General features: G+C 33.2%; 1 protein-coding gene across 10 annotated transcripts in view; it reads left to right on the top strand.

The window, feature by feature from the left end:
- Positions 1 to 6970: 6970 nt before the first annotated feature.
- LOC143250628 (uncharacterized) overlaps positions 6971 to 25999 on the top strand; it is a 113687-nt gene continuing 94658 nt past the window's right edge. For 3 of the 10 annotated variants that reach the window (XR_013028286.1, XM_076501484.1, XM_076501522.1), the window contains exons 1-2: positions 8112 to 8176; positions 17082 to 17214. The gene's annotated coding sequence lies outside the window, so the exon portion shown is untranslated. The other 7 variants (XM_076501515.1, XM_076501494.1, XM_076501542.1 and 4 more) reach the window with 6 other exon arrangements.

The following is a 25999-nucleotide window of genomic DNA, read 5'->3' on the forward strand; positions in this document are numbered from 1 at the left end:
TTGATTTTCTTTTTTCTTTCTTTCTTTCTTTCGAGCATCACATATTATAAGATTTTTATCATATGTAACTTCCATAGTTTAAAGTTAAATAACAGTAAGAAATTTTGTTTGAACAATTAAATAACAAAACATATAACTCAAGTACTCTGTGGGATTAAACATTTTTAACGAGTAGTAATGCTTCAAACGTTAAATAAACTTTAAAAACGCAGAATAAAAATATTTCAATTAGAGATAATTTAATGATACTAACATAAAAAATATTATTTTTGGATGTTATACAGATACACAGGTCATAGACACCTGGTGCGAGAGTGCTGGAGTACTTAGCAAAAGATATTAGTTTCGAATTTCGCGCAAAGCTACACGAAGGCTATCTGCGCTAGCAGTCCTCAATTTAACAGTGTAAGGCAGCTAGTCATCACCACCCACCACCAATTCTTGGGTTATTCTTTTACCAACGAATAGTGGGATTGACGGACACATTATAACGCCCGTACGGCTGAAAGGGCAAGCATGTTTAGTGTATTTAGTATCAATGTGTGGAAAGAGGGCTTTATCCGTTCAGTTTGTTTGTTTGTTTTGGAATTTCGCACAAAGCTACTCGAGGGCTATCTGTGCTAGCCGTCCCTAATTTAGCAGTGTAAGACTAGAGGGAAGGCAGCTAGTCATCACCACCCACCGCCAACTCTTGGGCTACTCTTTTACCAACGAATAGTGGGATTGACCGTCACATTATACACCCCCACGGCTGGGAGGGCGAGCATGTTTAGCGCGACGGGGGCGCGAACCCGCGACCCTCGGATTACGAGTCGCACGCCTTACGCGCTAGGCCATGCCGTATCCGTTCAGTATCCCTCTGGTTTTATAGGTATGTACATGTGCATTTCTTGGTAACTAAATAGCATGTTTTATTAGAAAAGCAAAAATTTGTTCTTGACATTTATAAGTACTATCTAGTGGCATTTTCAAACATAATTGTCTTTCAAGAATAGTAAATTTTTAGCAAAATATCTTACTACAAATTGTACCATTTATCAGACATTCTGACAGTTATTTGGCTCATAATACAAAAGAGTTCATTCATTGGATTTTGAAAATCTACGAATATGTTGCATGAGTGCCTCTGATTTTTTGGCCGCTGGTATTGGGACCAAAGTGCCAATGGAACAAAGAACCCATCTTGGTCCCAGGATTCCCAGAAATTTTGGGCATCTACCGTTACCTCGTTTAGTAGAGTTTTCATCAACAAATCAACATAGTTTATAGGAAGAGTTTAACATGTAAAAAAAGTAACAAAATTGCATTGAATTATATTAGTGTATCTATGATGTAGTTTTTCTCATAATTTGCTTTTTTCCCCTTGTTTGTTTGTTTTTGAATTTTGCGCAAAGCTACACGAAGGCTATCTGCGCTAGCCGTTCCTAATTAAGTAAAGTAAGACTAGAGGCTAGGCAACTAGTCATCACCACTCACCGCCAACTCTTAGGCTACTTTTTTACCAACGAGTAGTGGGATTGACCGTAATATTATAACCCTCCTCCCCCCACGGCTGAAAGGGCGAGTATGTTTGGTGCGACAGGGATTCGAATCCAAGACTCTCAGGTTACGAGTCGAACGCCTTAACCCACCTGGCTATGCCGGACACCGTTTTCCCCTTGTAATAGTAATAAGTATATTGAAACTTCTATGTTAGTGCAGACAAAAATGACTCAATCTCAATGTCCTTACTGAATAATGAATTAACGTTTTTGGCTTGAAAACTGTTTCCTCCTTTCTTCCATCTAGGGAAACAAATAATGAATACTGGTTGAGACTCCAAATTGACTATCTGCTTTCTCACTGTAATGAAGCGCAGCAAGGCACACGCTAGTTTGTTAAAGATCGCGATCTTCACAGTTTCTTTACGTTAAGAGATTCTTATTTGTTACGTAATTACGTATTTTCATTAATATGAAATAGTTTTGATAAAATTCCTAATTTGAAGAATAACTCACCATGTGAGTATGCCATTTAACAAAAAGTGTACACTCTCTGGGGCGAACTGTGTGGTAAGGCTGTAAAAAGCCTCCACACTGGAAGTCTGTTTCACAGAACTCAGCGTGTTTACATATAAATAAACAAACTTTACACCTTTGACCATTCTTTTCTTTGCAATAAGGTCGATAAGTTTCTCACAGACTTTTGTTTCTGAAAAAAAAAACAAATTATATACATATATCTTTTTTCCGAATACCTTGGAACTAATTTTCCTACTTTGAGAAACAGTATGGATTTGTTTGTTGTTTTTTCTCCAATGGTGCCTATCCATTACCATTAAGACATTTAACTTTTTAAAATAATACAGTAAAGATAGACGGCAAGAATCATACACATTTGTTTTAAGGTACTTTTTGGTTGTTAAAGGTTTAAACTCGTGCTCGTGTCGTGGAAAAAGTTCTCCAAAGCCCTTGTGTTTATTCTGGATATGATTACTTAGAAATATCTATTTGCATCAGCCAAGTGGATCTAACCATTAATTGAATTTACGCACTAGTAAAAGTGATTGGATATACCTTTAATTCAGTCAGTCAGATCTGAACAGTTCTACTCCTTTGCCAATCGTTCGACCTTTCAGATGCAACCTACAAAACTATTGAATACAAGTCTAAGTAAGAGAATTGATAATGTCAATGCATTAGTCTTTTATACTTAATAGTGAGAAATGGTAGAACTAAGGAACATAAATATTTAAAGATAAGTCATTTTAGCCCAGACAGTTTTAATTTTCTAATATGGTAGTTGGTTTCTGTAATAGAGGACTTTCAAATGATGGAAACGTTTAAGGAAGGCTTGATGAATATTTAAGTGATAAGAACTACCTTTTATTTTAGTATTTTATACTTTAGTGGTTGGACCTGCCTAGATGAACCAACAGCTATTTTTTGTTATTATTCTTAAATGCTAATTTATGTTAAAAGAACACTATAGGTTTTATAATCTGTATCATCTGTCTTAATTGCTAAAGTAATAAATATCTCTTTCTGTTTACATTGTGACAGGTTATTTACTAACCGTAAAATGAACTATTGATTGATTTACTTTTATAAATGTTATTATCTGTGGAACTTTATGTAGTTGATTTTAAATTCTTGTAATATGCTGAAGTTGCATTAACCTAAAATTATTAGAAAAATTTTGCAACATGCCAAACATCAAAATAGCAGCGAGTATATTATATATTTTCTCGGATTTACTTCTCAATTTGAGGATGGTGATCAATGATAGTGATGGCGACATATAGGTATGTTATGACAACATTTCCCTAGAATATTTTGTTAACTATTTAACGGATAAAGTTGTTCACCGTCTTTACATTTTCAAAACCACATTGATACTAAATACAATTTCATTGCTCTGCAACGAGAAAGCTAAACAAACTATTATATACAAAAAAATGAATGTATTGCCATACATTATGATTGAAACCATTAAATCACATAAGTTATCTATAGTATTCACCTGCACCAACTGAATTTCGATGGCTTTGTGTTGAGGCACAATTCCTTCACAGTATATGAACCATATTTTGCGCTATGGCTAGGACTGTCGGCTCTTCCATCACCATCAAGTTGAAGCCCACCCTTCCATCTTCGCAAACTATTATATAAGACCTTGTCCTTGGTTCATCCAAACACAAAGTTCAAGAAACACACGCTTATACGTTTTGTACATATTTTGCAAGATAATGCAACTTTTGGCGGTATCTATGACTTATAGGTGTAACGAATTTAATATTATTTTAATTAATGTGTTTGTTTCAGTTTAATATATATTTAGAAACGTATGTAACATATATCGTTAAATGTGTATTGCGCAAGTCCTGCTTGTTCTCTGAATTTGTGGAGGAATCTCGAGCGTAGGACTCAACAATGTGGTAGGTATGTAATGTAACACTGGTGATTGGCAGTATTGTTGCCAAGTAAACTTTCTAGAACTTCGCTTAAAGATTAAAAATCGATGCGCCAAGAAACAATAAATGGAATATTGTTAGTGTACTACAATCACTATGCTATAAGTCTCGGAAGCTATAAATGTGAAAAACGCTTAATAATCGAAAAACTAGATTTATGACCAGGAACGTTTATAAATTTCGAACATTACACATTTCAGTGAATAAACTTCGGAGGTTAGTATTTGTACGAGGACATTAAATTTCCTCCTTGCTAAGAAGTGAGATTATAAACCGTGTGAGGCCAACCAAGGATAGAACTAGCTAGCTTTCCCGTCAAGAGAAGTGTAACGATATTAACTCAGAATTAAGTTGCTCGTTAGAGACCTGGATCGTCGATAAAATACTCAGTTCCAGATCTGATGAAAGACTAAATATTGTTTGTGAGTTTGTAAATTTTTTGTGTATAAATCATTATTTGTAATAACAGTTACCATAAATTATATTGTTGTTTGTATATTAAAATATATTCGTGTTTTTTTTACTTTAATTTTTTTAAATCACGCTAATCGTGTAGCTTGTTTTGAATTTCGCGAAAAAACACACAACGGCAGTCTGCACTAGCCTTCCCTAGTGTAACAGTGATTTTGTTCTTTTTTTAATTTCGCGCAAAGCTGCACGAGGGCTATCTTCGCTAGCCGTCCTTAATTTAGCAATATAAGACTAGAAGGAAAGCAGCTAGTTATCACCACCCACCACCAACTCTTGAGCTACTATTTTACCAACGAATAGTGGAACTGACCGTCACATATAACGCCCGCACAGCTGAAATGGCGAGCATGTATTGTGTAATGGCCCTATCCACTCGGCTATGTCGGGACGAAATCACAAGAAACTTTTGATTAATACAATATTGTTAAACTGTATATATGCTAAAACTAAATATGCAATCAAACTTATAATTCAATTTATCACTTGTCACTTAGGTTATTACACATATTTCCTACTCTGCTGTTAGTTTTGAGTAAAGGTGCTAGTCTAATAGATGAAACTATTAGCTCTAATAATAAATATGTCTTTTAAAAACAACATTTAAACATTCTGTTTATTGTAATGATTTTCATATGAAACATTTAACTACAAAAGTTGGTATCCTGCCTTTCTGTCATATATATTTAATCAATGGAGAGAAAGCTATGAGAATCTCACACTTTAATGGTTTGGCACTATGCATATGCTTGACTTCAGCATAAATTGTGGTGATGGTTGAAAAATCTTCAGATTTCATCTTTTCATAACGAGAATAGATTACACATGTGTCCAGGTGTATCCAATAACATATTACACGTGTATCCAGATGTATCCAATAACATATTTTCCACTTTTTAAATGCAGTTTTGCTGTATTTAGTTAAGCGTTCTTGTAAACAGGATGTAGATAGCTGTAGATGTGCTTTGACCATTCTAAGACTAAGGTTATACTCGTTTGACCAGTATCTTTACCCCTGAATTGTGAATTATACTTTAGTAATGGATGCGTAATAAAAATGAGTTATTATACAGGTAATCTAGAGTGTGTCTGTGCACTTTCTTATAGCAAAGCCCCATCAGGTTATCTGCTGTGTCCGCTGAGGGGAATCGAACCCCTGATTTTAGCTTTGTAAACCAGTAGACTTACTGCTATTCCACTAGGGGACTTTGGAGTGTGAGAAACCGAATTAGAAGTTTAGCCTAACTTAAGAGTACGATATTATCAAAATTTTACTGTTCCTTGTAACGCAATGTTATCTCTTTTTATCTCTAGCAGTAAAAAAGAATTCAGAAAGCTGATGAATCAATATAAGATTCCAGCACGTTTTCTGTGTAAATGTATGGGATGATGGTGAAATAAATATTCTACGTTTTACATTTGTATTCGAGCCCTTCCTTCAGTGTCTGTGTTAAATTTATTCGTCTCTTAACATTTCCTTTAAACTTCACGTACTATGATACTTAATGCTTAGCTATTTATCACAACTTTTCGGTGTTTTGTTTGTTTTGAACTTCGCGCAAAGCTACAAGAGGGCTATCTGCGCTCGCCATCCGTAATTTAGCAGTGTAAGACTAGAGGGAAGGCAGCTAGTCACTACCACCCACCGCCAAATCTTGGGTTACTCTTTAACCAATGAATAGTGGGTTTGACTGTCACATTATACGCCCCCCCCCCACGGCTGAAAGAGCGAACATGTTTGGTGTAACGGGGATTCGGACCCGCGACCCTCAGCTTACGAGTCTAGTGCCTTAACTACCTGGCCACGTCGGGCCACTTTTCTTTGTGTAGTTTATAATAGGAAGGAAAAAATATACCTTACTTTCTTTATGTATTTTGGAGTATGTTTAGATAAAGTGTTAATGATGAATTTTACATTATAACAAATTTTCAAAATCTAATCGTCGTTAATTAATGGACTTGGCAACAGTAGAATATGTACATTTGATGGATGAGGTTCATTTGTGTTTACACAACAAATTCATTAATTTGAGAAACACTTTGTAATCATTTGATGAAAATAAACAAATAACAAAAACGAAACTACACTGTTTATTTGATTTACTACTTGCTTCTAGTGAATGCAGATTTGGAAGATGATACCATATTTTATGATATATAGACACACACACACTCAAAGAAATGCTTTATTAACACTTCTTTCAAAAGGTAGTTAATTATCTTTTCTCTAAAATAAACTTTTTTTCTTTCTAGATCAATGCTAGCATTAAAATGGAAGGTTTAAGTGTAACTTCATAACTTTTATGTTTTATAGTTTTTTTCAAAGACAGACATACGAATCAAATATCTTAAATAATTCGAGCACAAGAAAGTTATTGACCAAGACTTTTATCAAAATAAACAGAATGAATTCCCAAATATATAAAACTAACTCATACAATACAAACAGAAGGAAATTTATGTTGAAATACTGTCTCGAAAATATTTTGTTTGTTTGTTTGTTTTTAAGCACAAAATCACACAGCGAGTTATCTGTTTTCAGCTCACTAGAGGTGTCTAAATTTTATTTTTAGCGCTATAAGCTTATACCATGATTTGCCGCTGCGCCATCGAGGGGCACCTCCAGAATGAAATAAAGGTAACTTGTTATGTTGTACATTTTTTTCAATATTACAGCTGATAATACAACCTTACTGCTTGGGAAACTACATTTTAGTTCCCTCATTGATAGCGAACGCGTTGGAACATTCGCAGCAAAATTTTAATATAAAATATAATGAAAATGTACCATATTATACCATAAGTGTAAATTGAGATCAGACGATATGCTCACCTGCCAATTATTTTGATTACCGCTAACGCAAATCTTTTACAGGACAATGTGACCCATTAAATAACAATAATAAAAAATTCTATAGCTAAAGCACAGAAAATTGCATTTTCAACAACGACAATAATAACAAAAAGAAAATAAACGAGGTCTGACTTTTACTATTTAGATGATTGGTATATTTCAAGAGTTCTGTTAAATTTTACCCTTAACAACTAATGTAGCGACGACCGAGGATTACAACACTGAAAGACGGCATCTTTTATGATTAAAGTGTTTGACCAGTAAACAGTCACGATTCAAAATCTGCCCAGTCTCAGTTTTTACTTCATAAGAAGTTGTACCCATTCATAGAATCGGTGTTACTACAGTAACAACACAAATACAAAGACCTATGTTTTAATTAATATTTTATTTCATTTAATATAGAAATAACATACCAAATGATGGAATCTGTGACATGAAGAACAGCGATCAAAATATGGAAAAGCCTTTATGTATCCAAAGAGCTTTATGGTCCGAATTACGAGCACTTATCACAGCTACAGTGACTAAAATTTAATTTAGAGTAATAACAGTAAAGAGAAAAACACTAGTAAAGCACACCATAAAATGTAATATTTATATATATTCAAAAAATGAAGAAATTACACTTTTACCTAATTATTTTGTGAACTCTTTATTGCCACTTTGTTGGTGAAATATACAAAAAATAACAATATATGTTATGGAATTACATTTTATTATATATCATATGTTAACGTGACATTTATAACAATTATTTGTACAGATTAAAGTTGACAAAGAAACAACAAAACAAATTTATTTTTGAAGAATATTTTATTTTTCACATTCGTTGTACCATTACTGAGAGGGGCAAGTATCTGTATAGTAGCATGATATCAAGTTTTGTTGATAAGGGCAACGTGAGTAAAGAACTTCTGTATTATTTTATCTATACTGATGAGTATAGATAGAGAGATTAATTTATTTATTTATAACTTTACTGCTGTAGTTAAGTGGTATTAGTTTAGAAGAACTAGTATTTAGAAAATTGATACAGTTGTCGAACCAGTGTCAAGCATTTTTAAGAGTTTTCGTATGGTATAAAATTTTGGAACATATGGAATTTATAATTATAAACTCTTTAATTTTAAGTGTGTACATGCAGTGTACGTAACTTCACCAATTATGTAGTGAATTAGGCTAAGTTTGCTGTTATTGTTAATGCTAATGTTATAGTTTTGTTGTTTTATTCGAAATGGTCTCAGAAAAATAATTAGTGCTACTACTAGTATAAGAAACCGTAACTATTACACTTCATAGAAAAGTGTCTGAATCTTGAAAGCAAAAGCAACTATTTCTGCTCGACTATGCTATTCTTAGTAATAAATAAGAGTTTTGTTGATCATTCTTGAAATGTTTAAAAAATTTGTTTTAGTGGCATTGCAAATATCTGAATTTATGCTTATCTTTTGAAAAGTTTCAAATATATATATATATATATATTTCAATACTAGTATTAATATTGACCTACCAACATCATTCTTTTTGTAACTTAGCATTGTACTAGACTATATTTGTTACTTGAATTCATAACAGTGGTATTACTCGATATAACTGTGAGCAGAATAACAGAATTTAATACACTGGTGTAAAAATACTGATTATTTCATTATATCAGCAATCAACTTAACTCCAAGGAATTCAGTGTAAGTTTAAAAAGTGTAAAAGACTGTGGTAGTGCATTGGTTTTTTGTAAATGTAACAATTTGTTAGCAGTATTATATTAGTAATAATATTTTTTCTAAATTTTTGTTTTTTGAGTGTTTTTAGTTTAAGCATATAAGAATTTATGAAAGAAAGTAAATAGCGCTATATCTGCTATATGTTCAATGTGGTCTTTTGCCCAATGCTGGAGCTTATCAAGATGGGTCAGATATGACACATACATTTGTAGTTTAAATGCCATCTATATCATCATGTGTTCAAACAACACAGTTTCATTGGGGGTAAATCCTGGGAAATAAAAATTTAAATGGCTTTTAACTGTAACAAATGCAAGGTAGTGCTTGTGAGTTACTTAATTTAAATTATACTTTTTATGGGATCTTGGTGTCATGGTTGATCAGTCTTGTAATCCATCCAAGCAGAGTGCCTTTGCTAGTGGTAGAGAAAATATGATTTTAAATTGTAACTACAAAACTATTGAATACAAGTCTAAGTAAGAGTGGTTGGGTAGGCTACATGTGGAATATTGTGTTCAGTTTTGGGCTCTCATCCTCAGGAATAACATTCAGTTGTTGGGGAAGTATCTCACAGGAGAGATACTGGGATAGAAAATTGTCATGAAGAACAAATTAAGAACTCAGAAAGTATTTTTACTTTATAAAAGGAGAGTTAGGGATTGTTCAAGGAATTGATAATGTCAATGCATTAGTCTTTTTATACTTAATAGTGAGAAATGGTAGAACTAAGGAACATAAATATTTAAAGATAAGAGTCATCTTTAGCCCAGACAGTTTTAATTTTCTAATATGGTAGTTGGTTTCTGTAATAGAGGACTTTCAAATGTGATGGAAACAGTAAATTTAAGGGAGTTTAAGGGAAGGCTTGATGAATATTTAAGTGATAAGAACTACCTTTTATTTTTAGTATTTTATACTTTAGTGGTTGGACCTGCCTAGATGAACCAACAGCTATTTTTTGTTATTATTCTTAAATGCTAATTTATGTAGGAATTTTTTAAAAAAGAACACTACAGGTTTTATAATAGCCTGTATCATCTGTCTTAATTGCTAAAGTAATAAATATCTCTTTCTGTTTACATTGTGACAGGTTATTTACTAACCGTAAAATGAACTATTGATTGATTTACTTTTATAAATGTTATTATTTGTGGAACTTTATGTAGTTGATTTTTAAATTCTTGTAATATGCTGAAGTTGCATTAACCTAAAATTATTAGAAAAAATATATAGAAAAAGCCAAAAGTAAACATACAAGTGATTTTTAATATTGTGCTTCTCAGAAATAAGTTAATTGTATCAAATAGTGTAAGAGCAATATATTTAGTATTTATCAAACCAGAGGACGTGTTTTGAGCCAAAGATAACATCTGTCAAGGTATGTTATACAGACAACATTTAAACTAGAATATTTTGTTAACTATTTATGACCTGTGTGTACATTTATGTTACATGTAAAGTTGTTCACACTTTTGTTATCATAATGCAATAATTTTTGTATACATTTTCAAAACCAGAATTCCTCTTGAATGGGTTATTAGATTAAGTGTCAACTGATAAATATAAAAACAAGACATCTTAGATTTCTACTAATCATGTAAGAACTGACTGTTGGTAAATACTCATAGAACATAGAAAATTAAACTATTTAATATTGCAATACAAAGGAGAAGTGAACATGAACAAAAAAACCAACAAAAAATAAATGTTGTGCATCTGATATAAAAGCATTACCTGTTAAGAAGGTGGAGAAGGTAGTGTGATGGTTTGGAGGTGCTCTTCTGCTGAGGTGATAAGAGATATCTACAAAATAGATTGAATAATGGACCATCAGATTCTGATCTGTCATGGTATACTCAGTGGTTTGCATATTATTGGTAAAGGATTCTACTACCAAGAAAATGATGACTCCAAACATTCATACAACCTATGCAGGTATTACTTAGTTAATAAAAATGCTGCTGGAGTTAATCAAATGATGCAGTAACCCGCATAGAGCTCTAATCTCAACCTAATGCAGCAGACCTGAGATTTGACAGAACAAAAACTTTACAAATCAAAAGAATCTTCCAAAGAAACCTTATGAGGGGTGTATTACAGACATTTGGAGTAAAATTCCAAAGGACACTGTGGTTAAATATGTTGCAACAATACCTTGTAGATCATCTGCAGTTATTAAAACAAAAGAGACACAAAAAAAATATTAACTGTTTGCTGAACTCAAACACTTCCACTGAGTTTCTGTTGTACTAAATATGAAGAGTAATGAAATTTTGATATTTCTACTTTATTTTACCTTCCACTGTTGTTTGAAAGTAGTCTGAAATCTAATTTTTGCCTTTTTCCCAACACCTTTGCACAGTATTGTAAATATGTGAATTAACAATGTCAGTCTGATTTAAACTGAGAAGTGATGGAGTGTAAGGTAATGTTCATGTGGAGAATAAGAATACTTTTGTCCATTGTACAGTTTGCATATTGCATTTCCATTAACTTTGAAATACATATCTCTAGTTTGTTTAGTATCTCTTTATATTGTATCCTGTATTTACTCTTTTCTAGCGCAAACTTTTGGCAAATCAGTGGTGTAGGGTAAAAATGAATAGTTGATAACTTTGACATGAGGTGTTGAACAGCAGTATGTGGAAGGTTGTGGATTACATAGTTTGACCATGTGTACACAGGTGTAAAGAAACATTGTACTGGAGTCAAAAGTATAGATCACATGCTTAGATGTGTGTTTTCTTGATTTCTGCCCAGTGCTCTGAATGTCAAAGTGAAGAAATTCAACCAAGCGCAGGTAAACAGCATGAGTAACTATGACTCTCTTAAAGTAGTCAAGTGCCTTGCCATCTAATTAGTGATGAACATGAATGGATTAACAAGGTTCCCACTTTCCCTATCTACCATCTAGTGAAACCACAGCCAAGGCTTGGAGAAATCTTTATTTTTAGTTGCAATTTCAGTCTGTATTACAAATTAAAAAAAGTTTCATCAATAAATTTATGCATTTAATATCTAGTTTGAAACTCATTGATAAATTAATGTTACTGTGATCAAACTTTAATAACAGTATTAATACTTTCTAGACTGTAGACTATAGCTAGCATAATAATTTATTCTTGCCAATCTCTATATAAGGTTTGAAGTTTTGTAAGCATTGATTCCTTGTATGTATCCAATGTTTAGTCAGTTACTTTTTGGTTAGCTCTTATTATAGCAAACTGTACAAATAAAGGAAGAGAATACTTTATTAATTTATAGTTGGATAGTGAGCACCTTGAGAGAATATTGCAGAATTATCACTTGTATGTATGGTCATATCAGAACATTTTCGTAATGTCTGTATGTGTTGAAGGTGTGAACTGCTTTTGTTGTGATGGGCTTTTCTGATCTTCTTAATTTCATTAACATAAGTACTTTCCATCAAACATTAGAATGTATCTTGTAGTTTTCAATATACGTGAAGTGGAACAATGGTGAATCCCACTGGAGGAGATTACAGAGGTGTGTGATGCAACAAATTTGATGATTATCTTACACTTGTGACGTCATGTTATGCGAGTAGTGGCTGGTCTCCACCTCTCATGTCTTTGATCAGACCCATAATTTTGTTGTTACTGTGATTTTGTTGCTCACTTGTTTAAGAGCTAATGTTGTTGGACTTAATCTGTAATACAGTTTGTGATGATCTGTGGGGTGTGTGTTCTTAATCATTTTATTCCAGGTAAAGCTCTTCTCAATCATGATTAGTTCATCATACTCTCAAGTGAAAAAATATGTTTGTTTAATGTGAATTTGTTAATGTATTCTCATTATATCTATTATTTGACTACACAGAGATGATGCAAATGCCATTTTTACTATTTTATTTGGAATGTTTTTGAAAGATTAATATTATCCATCTGTACATTTACTTTTTGTTTATAAAAGTTTTTCTTTTTTTACTTACAGAAATTTGTAGTGGTAACTACAGAACATTTAAGATGATTTACAATGATTACAAATATCTACCAATGAGAGCAGCACTTGTTACAATATAGTGCATGATGTAATGTAGATCATTATTCTAGCCAAAGTAAAACATAAATTTATATTACTGCATTTGTTGTATTTATGAATATTGTAAACCAATGAAGTGCTGCTAATCTATCATTATTATGTTTGATGCTAGGAACTTGCACAATAGTCATAAAGAATAGCAAGTATAACCTAACGTTACAATCACACACTAGTATGTTGTGTATACTACAACGTTACAAAACTCAGTATTGAGTGTCAAAGTACTTGCAATTATTTCAGTGCTGTGAGAGATGCAAAGTTTCTACGAAATAAATATATAAGGTTGTTATTCTAGTCTCAGAACTAACGTCTTTATCGTTTATACAATAATAGTCCTCAATTAATAGACTTATTTAGCGCATTTCTGTAGCTTGTCTACACTACCTACTCTTTTCTAGTACGTGTTCGGGACTGTCCAGCTTCCGGTAGGGTGAAAACAACTCTCAAGTCTGAAACAGATTTGTGATTAGCATTGCGCTTCTGCTTTTGCTCTCGAAGATCATACTCTGTCTTCGGTTTATCCGTCACTTTTTACCTTTCTGTTCGTGTTTAGGTTTTTGTATTTTTTCATGTATAACAAGTCAAAAGAGCACTTGATATTCTCCAATGTTTTTATTGTGGAAACTGGATAACACAGAATAAGAAATGATCTCGCTTAACGCATGTAAGCAATAAAAGAGAAAATTATAAAATCAGCATGAAAAATATTGAAATAGATTGTCGTTTCTATAGGAAATTCAGGGATTGTAGGGATATAGAGAACACTGGACAGTGAGCCTGGCGTTGGAGTGTTAAATAAGTTATAATACCAGTATCTCGCGTTTTAACACTAGAACCGTACATTCAGTATTATTTTAAAGCTTCCTATTATAGCTAGATTTAAGATGATTAAAAGCTAGAAATGATCTAACACTAGCCATGCAGTTAATCCATACTTTTTTGAAAGGATTGAACACAAACTTAGTACCAGGTTATTTCTAGGTGTTTAGTGAAACTGACATTTAACAATTTAAAGAAAGAACAAATCAAATAAGTTTCAGTATTCTACTAGTTTCACCATGATTAACATTAATACAGGGTGTTCTGAAAGTCACTGTGCACTTATATATTTATTAACAGACATGTTTCAATATAGAATACAGGAGGTAAATAAGAATAACAATTATAAACAATGTTGAAAGTGACCTCCGTTGACATCAATACAGACCTCGGTCCTTCTTATTTTGTTTCTAAACACCACTACAGTTGCTGGCTTGAAATATACCGAATAAAATATGATTACAAAACTGCACAGTGACTTTCTGAACACCCTGTATTAGATATTGGTTAGTGTTTGCTATTTAAACTAAAATGTTAGATCTGTTTTTTTTTTCTTAAATCGTCACACCACAAGCACATGGATAAACACGCATCTGAAGGTTATTTTGAATAGGGTAAATTGTTGTTGTTTCGGAATTCTCATATTATATTAATGAAATGTGAATTAACACAGAATTTATTTAAAAACATTCTTAAGTGGAACTGTACATAAGTCAGTTTAACTAAAATAGTGAACATTAAATGATAACAGATAAAATCATTCTCTTAACTGTACAGATAACAACTTTCAGGATAATGTGTTATTATTTGAAAGTAGAATAACGAAAGAAATTATGTACGGTGTACGGTAAATTTTGCTGTGTACAACTTACGAAAGTTTTTCTGTGTTCGTTATTGAATATTCTAAACGTCTCTTATACCCTTCGCTTCTAGGTAATCGTGAATTTTTTATGTGCACAATTATTAGTTTCACTGTTCCCATTCACTACCAACGTCATAACCCATGTTGCAGTCAGTACGTGAACGTTAACGAATCAACCATTTGTCACATCGGTAGTGTTGCTTCACGTTACAGATGCGTGACTGTGGACACGTGCGTTATGTCAGGTGAATCTGTTGTTATTTTTTTCAATGGCGGGCACAGACTAATTTTTATGGATGTCCCGCAAAATAGATATACAGGAAAATGTTTATAGTGCTTCATGAAAGGATAAGAATGTTTAAAGCTTACAATTTTTAGAAATAATGGATATTATTTACAGTTATTTACACCAGCATTAGTATAAGCTATACCGTATTAGACGATGTTCAGTGATATTAGGTTTTGCATGACTGAAACATATATTTATAATAGGCTATCATAAATTTGGCAGTTGATATTTTTCATTTTTTTTATCCCACGCTTTTCAAAATTCAACCAGTTTTGTATTCTCTAACAAAATATATGCATATTGGTTGAACGCTGCTGGTTTAAATATTGTTCAAATTAGTTTGTTTTTTCCCTAAGGTTTACGAAGTAAAAACATTTCAATTATAAAATAACAACTTAAACATCTGTGGCCAGATAATGAACTGTAGTTAGTGTGAAGTTGAAGGTTCATGGTTTGCGTTCCGCTACCGCAAAATCACGCTGCGCACTTTACGAGTATAGATGCGATATAAGAGTGACAGTCAAATACCACTAATCGATTAGAGTAGCCTAAGAGTAGGTGGTGAGTGTTGTTGGAAAGCTTTTCTTTCTCTGGTCTATCCGTTAAAAATTAAGGGGTTTGGTTTAGTCAACTAAATATATAATAAATAAAAGAAATGAAAGAATCGAAGTTGTTTTTTAGTACATTTACCAACAATGTTTCACTATAATAGTTTGTGCAAATATTCGAAATAAACAAAATCTGAAAATGAGAAAAGTAAGTATTTTTTACGAGAGAAACCCTGATTAGAACAACACAGAATTAGGTGTTTGGACAGTTGGATTTGGTATCACATATAAAACGAAGTTCATGTATAGCGGAAGATGGTCCTTGTCATTTGAATCTACGTTTCTGTAGGTCATTAACTATTCATTGGCTGATAACACTATGTAAATTTTTGTTCCTGGATAGTATGTGTTATTTCTTAACTGCTTGTGTTGTAAAGGCACACAAAATGGCCATTATACCCTTCAGACTTTGCTTTTGTGACATGGATAATGAAATTTAGAAATTGACCTGTTTTCTATGTAAAAACGGACAAATTTGCACATTTTCATTTACATAAGATCTTAATAAAACAACATATGAATCAAGATTTACATGCATTTATACTGAAGTTATACAAAAATGTTTTGAAGTGAGTAGTTTTTCGAGATTTGCGACAGTAATGTAAATCACTTTCACATATCAGCCCCCAAATATAGTCTTCCATCATGTTTTCATTATACGCTCCCAGGTCACAAAAGCAAAGTTTGAAGAGAAAAATAGGTCTTTTCCATTTACTTTATGGATAAGCAATTGGGAAATAACACTTTCTGCCCAGGAACAAGAAAAAGTAAAACTTTTGTTACATAATGTAATTATCGATAAATAGATTGCGTTGCAGTTCTACAAATACATTAAAACAGTAGAAATATATTTTACTGACACTAAAGAACTAAAGATATACATCTGTTATATTTTCTTTATTATTTGGTGAAATAATAATTTTATGTGCGAGGCTTCAAAAATATATTTATTTGGCTTGGAAAAATTATTCTACTGTGTTAAGTTGTAATAGTGGTTACTAGTATGTGGAGTTAAGAGGGTAAATTACTTTGTATAAATTACAGTTTTACATTTGAATGGAACGCTAGTTTGATCGTAATTAATATTAAATTCTTATCAAGGCAAGATACCTGTATAGATCAGGTTAGAATGCACTGTTTTTCAGTTGGGTGCTTTCACTTTTAATTGTATATATCTCACAAAATTCGATCAGTTTATGAGAGTTATGTTAGTCCTCAACCAGCTAAGCTAATAATGTAAACTAATCCGCATAATGAAAAAGTGTATATAATATTACATTTGGAAAAAAATAAAATTATAGATTTCTGGCCATTACTATTAATGAAAATAATATTAAAGAAAGAACGTAGTACAGATTGCTTATTGTTTACGTATGTTCGTCTGCATCCTTATATCTTTGTGTAATTACAAAACTGACTTTAATTATTTTTATGTTTGACTAGTGAGAATATAGAAGACCTCACCTTAGGAGTATTAACAACTATAGATAAATATCAACAAACGACACGTGTGTGTCTTTTCTCACCAATGTACAATTGAAAAACACAAGATACTGAATATAAACTTGGAATGTGGGTAAGTACCTGAAAGGAGTTTGTATGAGATGTACAATTACTAGGTTACAACCTAGTTGTTATTTTTTGTCTAAATATCATTTTGCTTGCTTTTTTTATGTTTAATGGTATTGTAACAATAAGATATGAATAGAAGATTACCAATATTTGTAATGCAATTTATGGATTTACTGTTGGCATGGGCAAGTAGTTAAGGCACTCGACTCGTAATCTAAGGCTCGGAGATTTGAATTCCCGTCACACCAGACATGCTTACCCTTTGTGTCATGGGGGCATTATAATGTTACGGTCAATCCCACTATTCTTTGGTAAAAGAGTAACCCAAGAGTTGGCGGTGGGCCGTGATGACTATTTGCCTTCCCTCTAGTTTTACACGGCTAGCGCAGATAGCCCTTGTGTAGCTTTGCGCGAAATTCAAAACAAATCAAACCAATTTGTCTTAGTTAAAAGCAACAAAAATAAGAATGATTTTGCCATTGAAATATCTCGTTGTCTGTTAGAAGTGAACAGTTTATAAAAATCAGTTTTATAGTATAATGTAATGAAAGCATATTTCTTATTCGCTTTAAATACAAACGTGTAGACCTGGCATGGCGAGGTGGTTACGATGTTTTACTCGTCACCTAAGGGTCGCAATTCGAATCCCCATTACGTTATAATGTTATGGTCAATCCCACTAGTCGTTGGTAAAAGAGTAGCTCAGAGTTTGCGGTGGGTGGTGATGACTAGCTGCTTTCCCTCTAGTCTTTCACTGCTAAATTAGGGACGGCTAACGCAGATAGCACTCGTGTAGCTTTGCGCGAAATTCAAACCAAACCAAACTTATCAAAGCTCTTATTATGATTTATGGTATTTTTTTTTATAAAGTTAAACATCTGTCATGGTAAACTATAGCTTTCTGTAGCTTGATACTTTCTGATACCCTTTGTACTACTGTATGCAACTTTTACCTGTTTCAGTTACAAAATAAAAAGGTTTATGATATTTACAACCCGTGTTTCGAAGACTGAATTGATATACTGTTTTCATGTGTAACTCTTCCTTTATTTGTGGTTTGCGATAGAAATCTCGAGCTGCATTGTTTGTTTGTTTGTTTGTTAAATTTAGCGCAAAGCTCATCAAGTAATTTAGAAGTCATAAATTAGAAGGATATGTGTATGTGTTTTTCTTATAGCAAAGCCACATCAGGCAATTGCTGTGTCCACCAAGGGGAATCGAAGTGTTACCGTTGTACCAGCGGTGGACAGATTAGAAGGAACGAAGCTAGTCAACATTACCTGCCACCAATGGGATCGATCGTAATATCATAATGCCCTTACGACTAAAAGAACGAGCATTTTCGGTGACGAGATTCGAACTCACCGAATGCAGATTACCAGTCAAGTGCCTTAGTACCATGTCATATTAGATATTTCAACGTTTGAGTGCTGGTTTTGATTAATAATTTGTTCTGCATTCGTTGTTTCTGTCTATGCGAACAAAAAAAATTAAAATTAACCAACACTAAATGTAAAGTTTATTTTTCTTTTGATTATTTAGCATATAACGCATGATAAACAGACCCTCCAAGATATAACAATACCTGCCATTTTCTCAAGCAATGTAAGAGCCCAGAACAACGAGATTCCATTGTGACTTGATATTTTTGGAATGTTTGGGTGGAGTTTATTTTGGATCAGATGTATTCATTCATGTTACTAAACAGATAAGGGGCGTTTTTAACAGCTTCCATAATAATAAAACTGTGTTCGAAGTACAGTTAATTGTTTTATTTGTAGAGTTCATTCCACGCCAATAATTATTTTGTATGTCTGTCTGTGACGAAATAATATATATGACAAGAAGACTGACAGCAAATAATTTACCTTTGTTTGCTGTATTCAGAATCTTTCCTTTCGTACAATTGTGATTTAATCACTTAATGACAAAAAAACATACGAGTTTCATACCGATATATCGCTGAAAATCGTGAAAAGTGGTGTTTATAATTCTGCCTGAACTGTAACTAACCTTTTATTTTTATGATTTATTTGATATTTTAGAGACAAAAATAACCAATGATGTTTATACTCTGTTATAGACGTTACCTTTTGTGAAGTTTCAGTTCGCTTACATTCAACAATTTTATCTTATAAGGAATCTTAGCAAGGCATGTATGTATTATTACAACAGTATTATTATACAACTGACAAGTCACGTAGTTTTGCACAACGTTCACGATTTGATTTCGTGCCTAATACTGGTTGCTTCGCTTTTTCTATTTAAAAAATTCTATAAAAAAAATGGAAAAGGTGCTTTGAAACAGTTGAGTATGTTAAAGATTTGTTGTTCAGAAGTCACGCCATGTAGATTCTGTTTGATATCGATCCATGTTTGTTACTTCCTTTTCGAATTTCCAAACATTTCCTAGAAATGATGTGCAAGTATGTTATGAAAACGAGTTAAATGTATTTTAAATTACAAGTCTCCCTTTCTCACTCTTCTGGTCTGTGTAACATGTATACCATCAGACTAAAATGCTTTTCATAAACTCATTGTTGAACAAAAAACGACTTCGAATTTAAGAAAAATAAAGAAGTGATGTAGCTTATTATTATTATTAGTTGATATGGCTGTAATTATAAATGTGATCCATGAGTTGTGTGTTTGTGACTCGATCACAAAGTGTATTGAAGTTCATGGTTCCCCTCATGCTCTTCTTTGGCAGGTCGAAAAAATGATCGACTCTTGTTGTCCTTCTGAAAATAAGACTGTTCGAAATCATTTTGATTTTTAGCAAGTATTTTGCGCATATTCTTTGACTATTGGTTATATGCACGTTCCAAGAACCCTGGCCTAGTGCGTTAAGGCGTGCGCTTCGTAATCTGAGGGTCGCGGGTTCGCGCCCCAGTCGCGCCAAACATGCTCGCCGTCCCAGCCGTGGGGGCGTTATAATGTGACGGTCAATCCCACTTTTCGTTGGTAAAAGAGTAGCTCAAGAGTTGGCGGTGGGTGGTGATGACTAGCTGCCTTCCCTCTAGTCTTACACTGCTAAATTAGGGACGGCTAGCACAGATAGCCATCGAGTAGCTTTGTGCGAAATTCCAAAACAAACAAACAAATCCAAGAACCCTACCTCCATATGGAATAGGCTCACCTTTTGGGGTCAGTGTTTTTATACCCAGGCAACTGTGCAAACTTTTGGATAGTTTCTTAGGAAGTAGAGAAGTACCTATTCTACTTTACACTACAATCAAATGTTTTTTATGGTCCAACTTTTTAACGAGCAGTTGTATATTTATTTATATTTTTTTAAATGTTGTACGTTTTATCCATTTTCTCGAAAAGACTGCGAAATATCTATCTACAGAGGAAGGACAGTCTAGATTTTTCTCATAAAATTCAAACTCTTTATGTGCGCCACTGTGAGGTGAAAATAGGAAATAAAGTTGCTGTATTTAGATAAATCTCTTCTAGGTACGCCTATCTTAAAAGTAACAGACGCGGATCTTTGATACAGTATGGATTATTGAAGCCGAAAAACCTTTAATACACACAGCATGTCAATTAATTAAAATATGATAATATCAACATATTTCAATTATTTTCATTTAACTAATTCATACACTCGTTTCGGTGGATGAATATTTTTATTAATATCCTGCTAACGAAGTTTCTTTTTGTCTTTAGCAAGTGACTTCTAATTATTCTATTTATGTTATGTGTGTGTTTGTTTTCGTATAGCAAAGCCACATCGGGCTATCTGCTGTGTACACCGAGGGGAATCGAACCCCTGATTTTAGCGTTGTAAATCCGTAGACTTACCGCTGTACCAGCTGGAGACTTCTACTTATGGGCAGGTATGTTCTGATTGTACAATGTGCATTCCGGAAATGCACGTAAAAAGAGTGATAAAAATGTCCTAATGAGTGAAAAAAAAACCCTCTGTAGAAAGTGTTCCCCAGTGGCTCAACGATAAGTCTGCGGAATTATAACGTTAGAAGTTGGATTTTAGATACCCAAGATAGGCACATTACAAGGGGCCCATTGTGTAGCTTTGTGCTTAGTTACAAAAAAAAACCAAAAAACTGTTTCAGGTATTTTCAAACTGTGAGTCACGACAACTTGTGGGTCGCAAAAAATTGTTTGGAACTTGGAAATATGCAAAAAAAACTCACATAAATACTGTTATTGGGATTACGGCCGTAAATATCCGTAACAGCAAGGACACCTAACTGCTACATTATTACTTCTTTTATACATTTCCTAGTTAGATTGGTACACTAGTGCAGTGTTTATTGTATTTGAAGCTTGCTTATTGGAATTTACTGATACAGTTTTTAATCTTGCACAAAGCTACACGATGGCTATCTGTGCTAGCCGTCCCTAATTTAGCAGTGTAAGACAAGAGGGAAGGCAGCTAGTCATCACCACCCACCGCAAACTTTTGGGCTACTCTTTTAACAACGTATAGTGGAATTGACCGTCATATTATGACGCCCCCACGGCTGAAAGAGCAAGCATGTTTGGTGTGACAGGGATTCGAACACGCGACCCTCAGAATACGAGTCGAGTGCCTTAACCACCTGGCCATGCCGGGCCCCTAAAAGAGTTGCTTTACTTGTAATTGTGCTGCATGCTCCCTCCTTTCCATGTTTTTAAGTATCCTACAAATAGCACTTGTTCTCTGTTAACCTTTTCTTACACGACTGGGAAATTAGAAAAGGGACCCTAGATTAAAAAAGTTTGAAAATTTTTGCCCGACAATGTTTTTATGCTTTATGAAAGTTCAACTGCCCTTCCTTACATAAACGGTTGGCTGTGTTTTAAAAGTATATATTATTCTGAGTTGTCACAAGTAGTTAGAACACTCAAAATTTTAAAAACTGTTTAATGCACACTAAAAATGACCTTTTTTTGGGGGAGCAAATTTTTTGAAACGCTTAAATGTTAATTTTAAAATAGTTGAAAAATACTTTAAATTTTGAAAAATTAAAGTAAAATAAAAACATTCAAGTTTTAAATTATGTTTTTATAATGTTCCGTAATTGTGACTAGAAGGTCGCGTTTATAAAGTGAAATAACCTAGAGATGACTTGGAACTTAGCTGGATGCACGTTTTGAGTAAAGAGGGATTTGATTTCTATAAGAAAGTATCATCGATCTGCGACTCTGGTTGATCACACAGCGTTTTGGTGCCGTTTCAGATTACAAGCATTTTATTGGTTGACTTATTTGCATTTTCACTGCTGAATAGCGAATGTTACAGACGGGTAGTGTGTGTGTTTGCGCGCTTGAGATTTTTCAATTATTATTTGTGAAGCTGTTTGGAATTTCACCATGCTTAGCTAGAATAGTTAAACTTCTTCCCATAAGAGATAGTCATAGATCTTATAGGAGAGTGTTGACATGCTTGTAGAGGTGTGAGTGAAAAAACAAACAAACAGTGTTTGAGCGCCATCTGCGTTCATCACCATCTAAATTAAGCAGGCAGAATACCACGGTACAGTAGTAGAGTCTGCTGATTGGTTGCGTATGAATGTTAACAGGAATTAAAGACAAAAAACATATTTTGTTGAAACGTGAACTTTTGGCTCTATATTCGCGAATTCTTGAATAATTTCCTATAAGTTATTTTTGTAGAGACGTTATACTATCGTTATCTCGTTTAAGTCGTAGCACTTAGTGTTGTGGATGGCAGTTTTTTGTTATTTTCTTCCATCCTTGTGTATTTTTCCCTTCAGATTTAACAATCAGTCCAGATTAGCAGCAGTTCACAACGAGTAACTATGCCCCAGTTATTTACATAGAATTTGTAAGCTGTTGCGAAGATAATAAATAATTTGAAACTTAACCTCTTTGTGTTTTCCGTGATAAGAATAGCCTGCTCAAATTCATGTAATTCAAATATTAAAACAAGGCCTAACTGTATGAGAATAATTAAAGTTAAAAGAGATTACATAATCACGTTTCTAAGTTAAATTTAGTTTGTAGTCATTTCTGTCAATAAATACACGTGAACTATGGGTAGTTAGAGGAAGTGTTGTGTGTGTATATTAGGTTATTAAATGATTAAGTGGTTACGTTTTTTTTCCATGCCCATGTTTGTTTTTTGCAGCTTTACTCCCATGTTAAGGGTTTTTTTAGCCAATCCTGTACTGCGACTCAGTTCTGAGAAGATTTTTCTGTGTATACGTTTTTCAGCAAGTACTAAATGTTTAATGCTACAATACGTTGTCTGTACAAACTGGAACAGTCCATGTAGGTTGGCCTGTTCATTGGAATATATGTACACCATGTTCTACGGCAGCTGGACTTTACGCAAACTCGTGGTTTCCATGCTGATTTCTGTTTGTTACGGTTGTGTGCACTTCATTTTCATTAATATCAGTGTAAAAGAAACAGGAAACGTGTGTCATCACGGGTTTCTCAACGGTGAAAGTACATTAAGAAAGATTTAATTAATTACAGACAAAACTAAACACTTCAGGCTCTTATCATAGTGTTTTAGTTCTGAAGCTAGTCTAAAGTTAAAAAATAAGTCATATTTAAAGTTTTATAAAAATGTGATGAACATATATTTCAGATTTGTACGACCGGAAGTACTTAATATAACGACAATGTGAAAATGATCAACTATTTAATTGTTAGTAGTTTCGTCGTAACGATAAGTGAATAACGAAAAATAAGGTCTCTGAAATAGAATAAAATGACGTGGAAACGATATATATATGTGTATATATAGCCATCATCACTTCACAAGTGATATTCAACCCACGATCAGGATACTGAGGCTTCGTGAAGATATATATCTTATTAAAAAGTTGTATTTTTAACTGATATTATATCTAATTATGAAACGTATATATTTATGTACTGTTTGGAATATATAAATATGATCATTTGCTCGAATATTTCAAAAATTTCGTATTACGTATTCTTTAACGTACAGAAAAACGGGGTGAGGGAAAAAAAAAAAAGATGATGAAAATTACAATTCACATTACACTAAGAATAAAGACATGGTTTAAACTTCAGTATCTCGTGGCAGTAAAAGGTTAAAATTAATACCTTATAGAATGTTGTAACTGCATTAGGAACATGAACAAGTAGTTCTTATAGAAAGTAAGGAACTCTACTTGATATTCAGGTCAGTTCTATATATTGACTACTGTAACAGGACAAAAATAGAATGTCTTAATATAATACAATATGTCAACCCACCGGTAGCAAATGGTATAAAAACAGTAAGTAATGTTTTTGTTTGTTTTGTTTTTTTGAATTTCGCGCAAAGCTACTCGAGAGCTATCTGCGCTAGCCGTCCCTAATTTAGCAGTGTAAGACTAGAGGGAAGGGAGTTAGTCATCACCACCCACCGCCAACTCTAGGGCTACTCTTTTAACCACGTATAGTGGTATTGATCGTAACATTATAACGCCCCCGCGGCTGAAAGGGCGAGTATGTTTGGTGCAACGGGGATTCGAACCCGCGACTCTCAGATAACGTGTCAAACGCCTTAACCTACCAGGCTATGCTGGACCCCAATCGGTAATATGAAGGTTCTGTAGAAATCCGAATTAATTGGGCCACCAGTGGGCTTTTTTTTTTTCTGTATATCAAAGATTTGCAATGACGTAATAAGATCACATTGATAACTACAACATAGAAAATTAATAAATAAATATACATACAATGGTACCTCATTACTTTTGGACAGTACAGTTTATTTTCTATATTGTGGTTTCAGTCGAATCACAACTCTAAATTTACGTTTCATCAAAGCTATTGCAAAAACAACAAACAACTATGATTATTCAACCCAATATTGATATTATCCTGTAATTACACACAGACATAAATATAATGCAGCACAATGAGATGTGCTATACTGATTGTTATAAGTCATTTTTAATAGGTAAAATGATGCACTTATATCTTATGTTATGTCGTAGGGACATTTAGTTATGGTATTGTTTTCGCGTTTTCATTATTAATTAGGCTTAGATTGTTGGAGGGTTGGAATGGAACCTGATGAATAAAAAAAATTTTTTTGAAGTTTTCTTGTCGTTTCAAGCACATGCACGTGCATATCGTGAATCACGTAAATGCCTTGTGAATATATCAGCACGTTAAAGATAATGAGAAGCGGAAATAACGATTTTGATTCGCTGCTTGACTCGCCATGCATGTATATTTGAGTCACTTTCTGATTCTCGGCGTGTCATTTGAGAACAACAAAAAGTAGCGTCAGAAAATGCCATAAAATACATCCTTTTATGTTTTTGACTCATAGCGAAAGAATGAACATGTGGTGTTTACATGTGCCCTAAAATAACATGAAAGTAATAGAAGGAAAGTTGGGGTGTATGATTCCACCCATTAGTATTTGTATCTTTTGAAGACCTTACTCACAAAGCATCGATTCTCAATCACAGATCTCCCATTTGTACATTTCCAACCAAATACATTAAATTGGCCGTAAATCTAAGTATGTCATTAACTAGTTAGATATTTCTTGATATGTTGGATATCCAATCATGTATTTTTTTTTAATATACAATCTTTATATGTTTTATGTAGTCATGGAAACGCTCACATTTCTCAATATAAAAGCGTGGTGACAAAACAGAGAAATGATAAAAGTGTACAAAAAGTTTTCAGATAAAATTATTTTTATTGTTGTTAAATTTTAAAAGGTAAATTAAAACAAATTAGTATTTATGTTTTAGAAATAATCAGGTGTTTTATGCCACTTTTGCATTGCTACGGATATTATTGAGCCTGGTATGGCTTAATGTTTAGGGTAT

This window comes from Tachypleus tridentatus, chromosome 1 (assembly GCF_004210375.1).
Source record: "Tachypleus tridentatus isolate NWPU-2018 chromosome 1, ASM421037v1, whole genome shotgun sequence".
Classification (NCBI taxonomy): domain Eukaryota; kingdom Metazoa; phylum Arthropoda; class Merostomata; order Xiphosura; family Limulidae; genus Tachypleus; species Tachypleus tridentatus.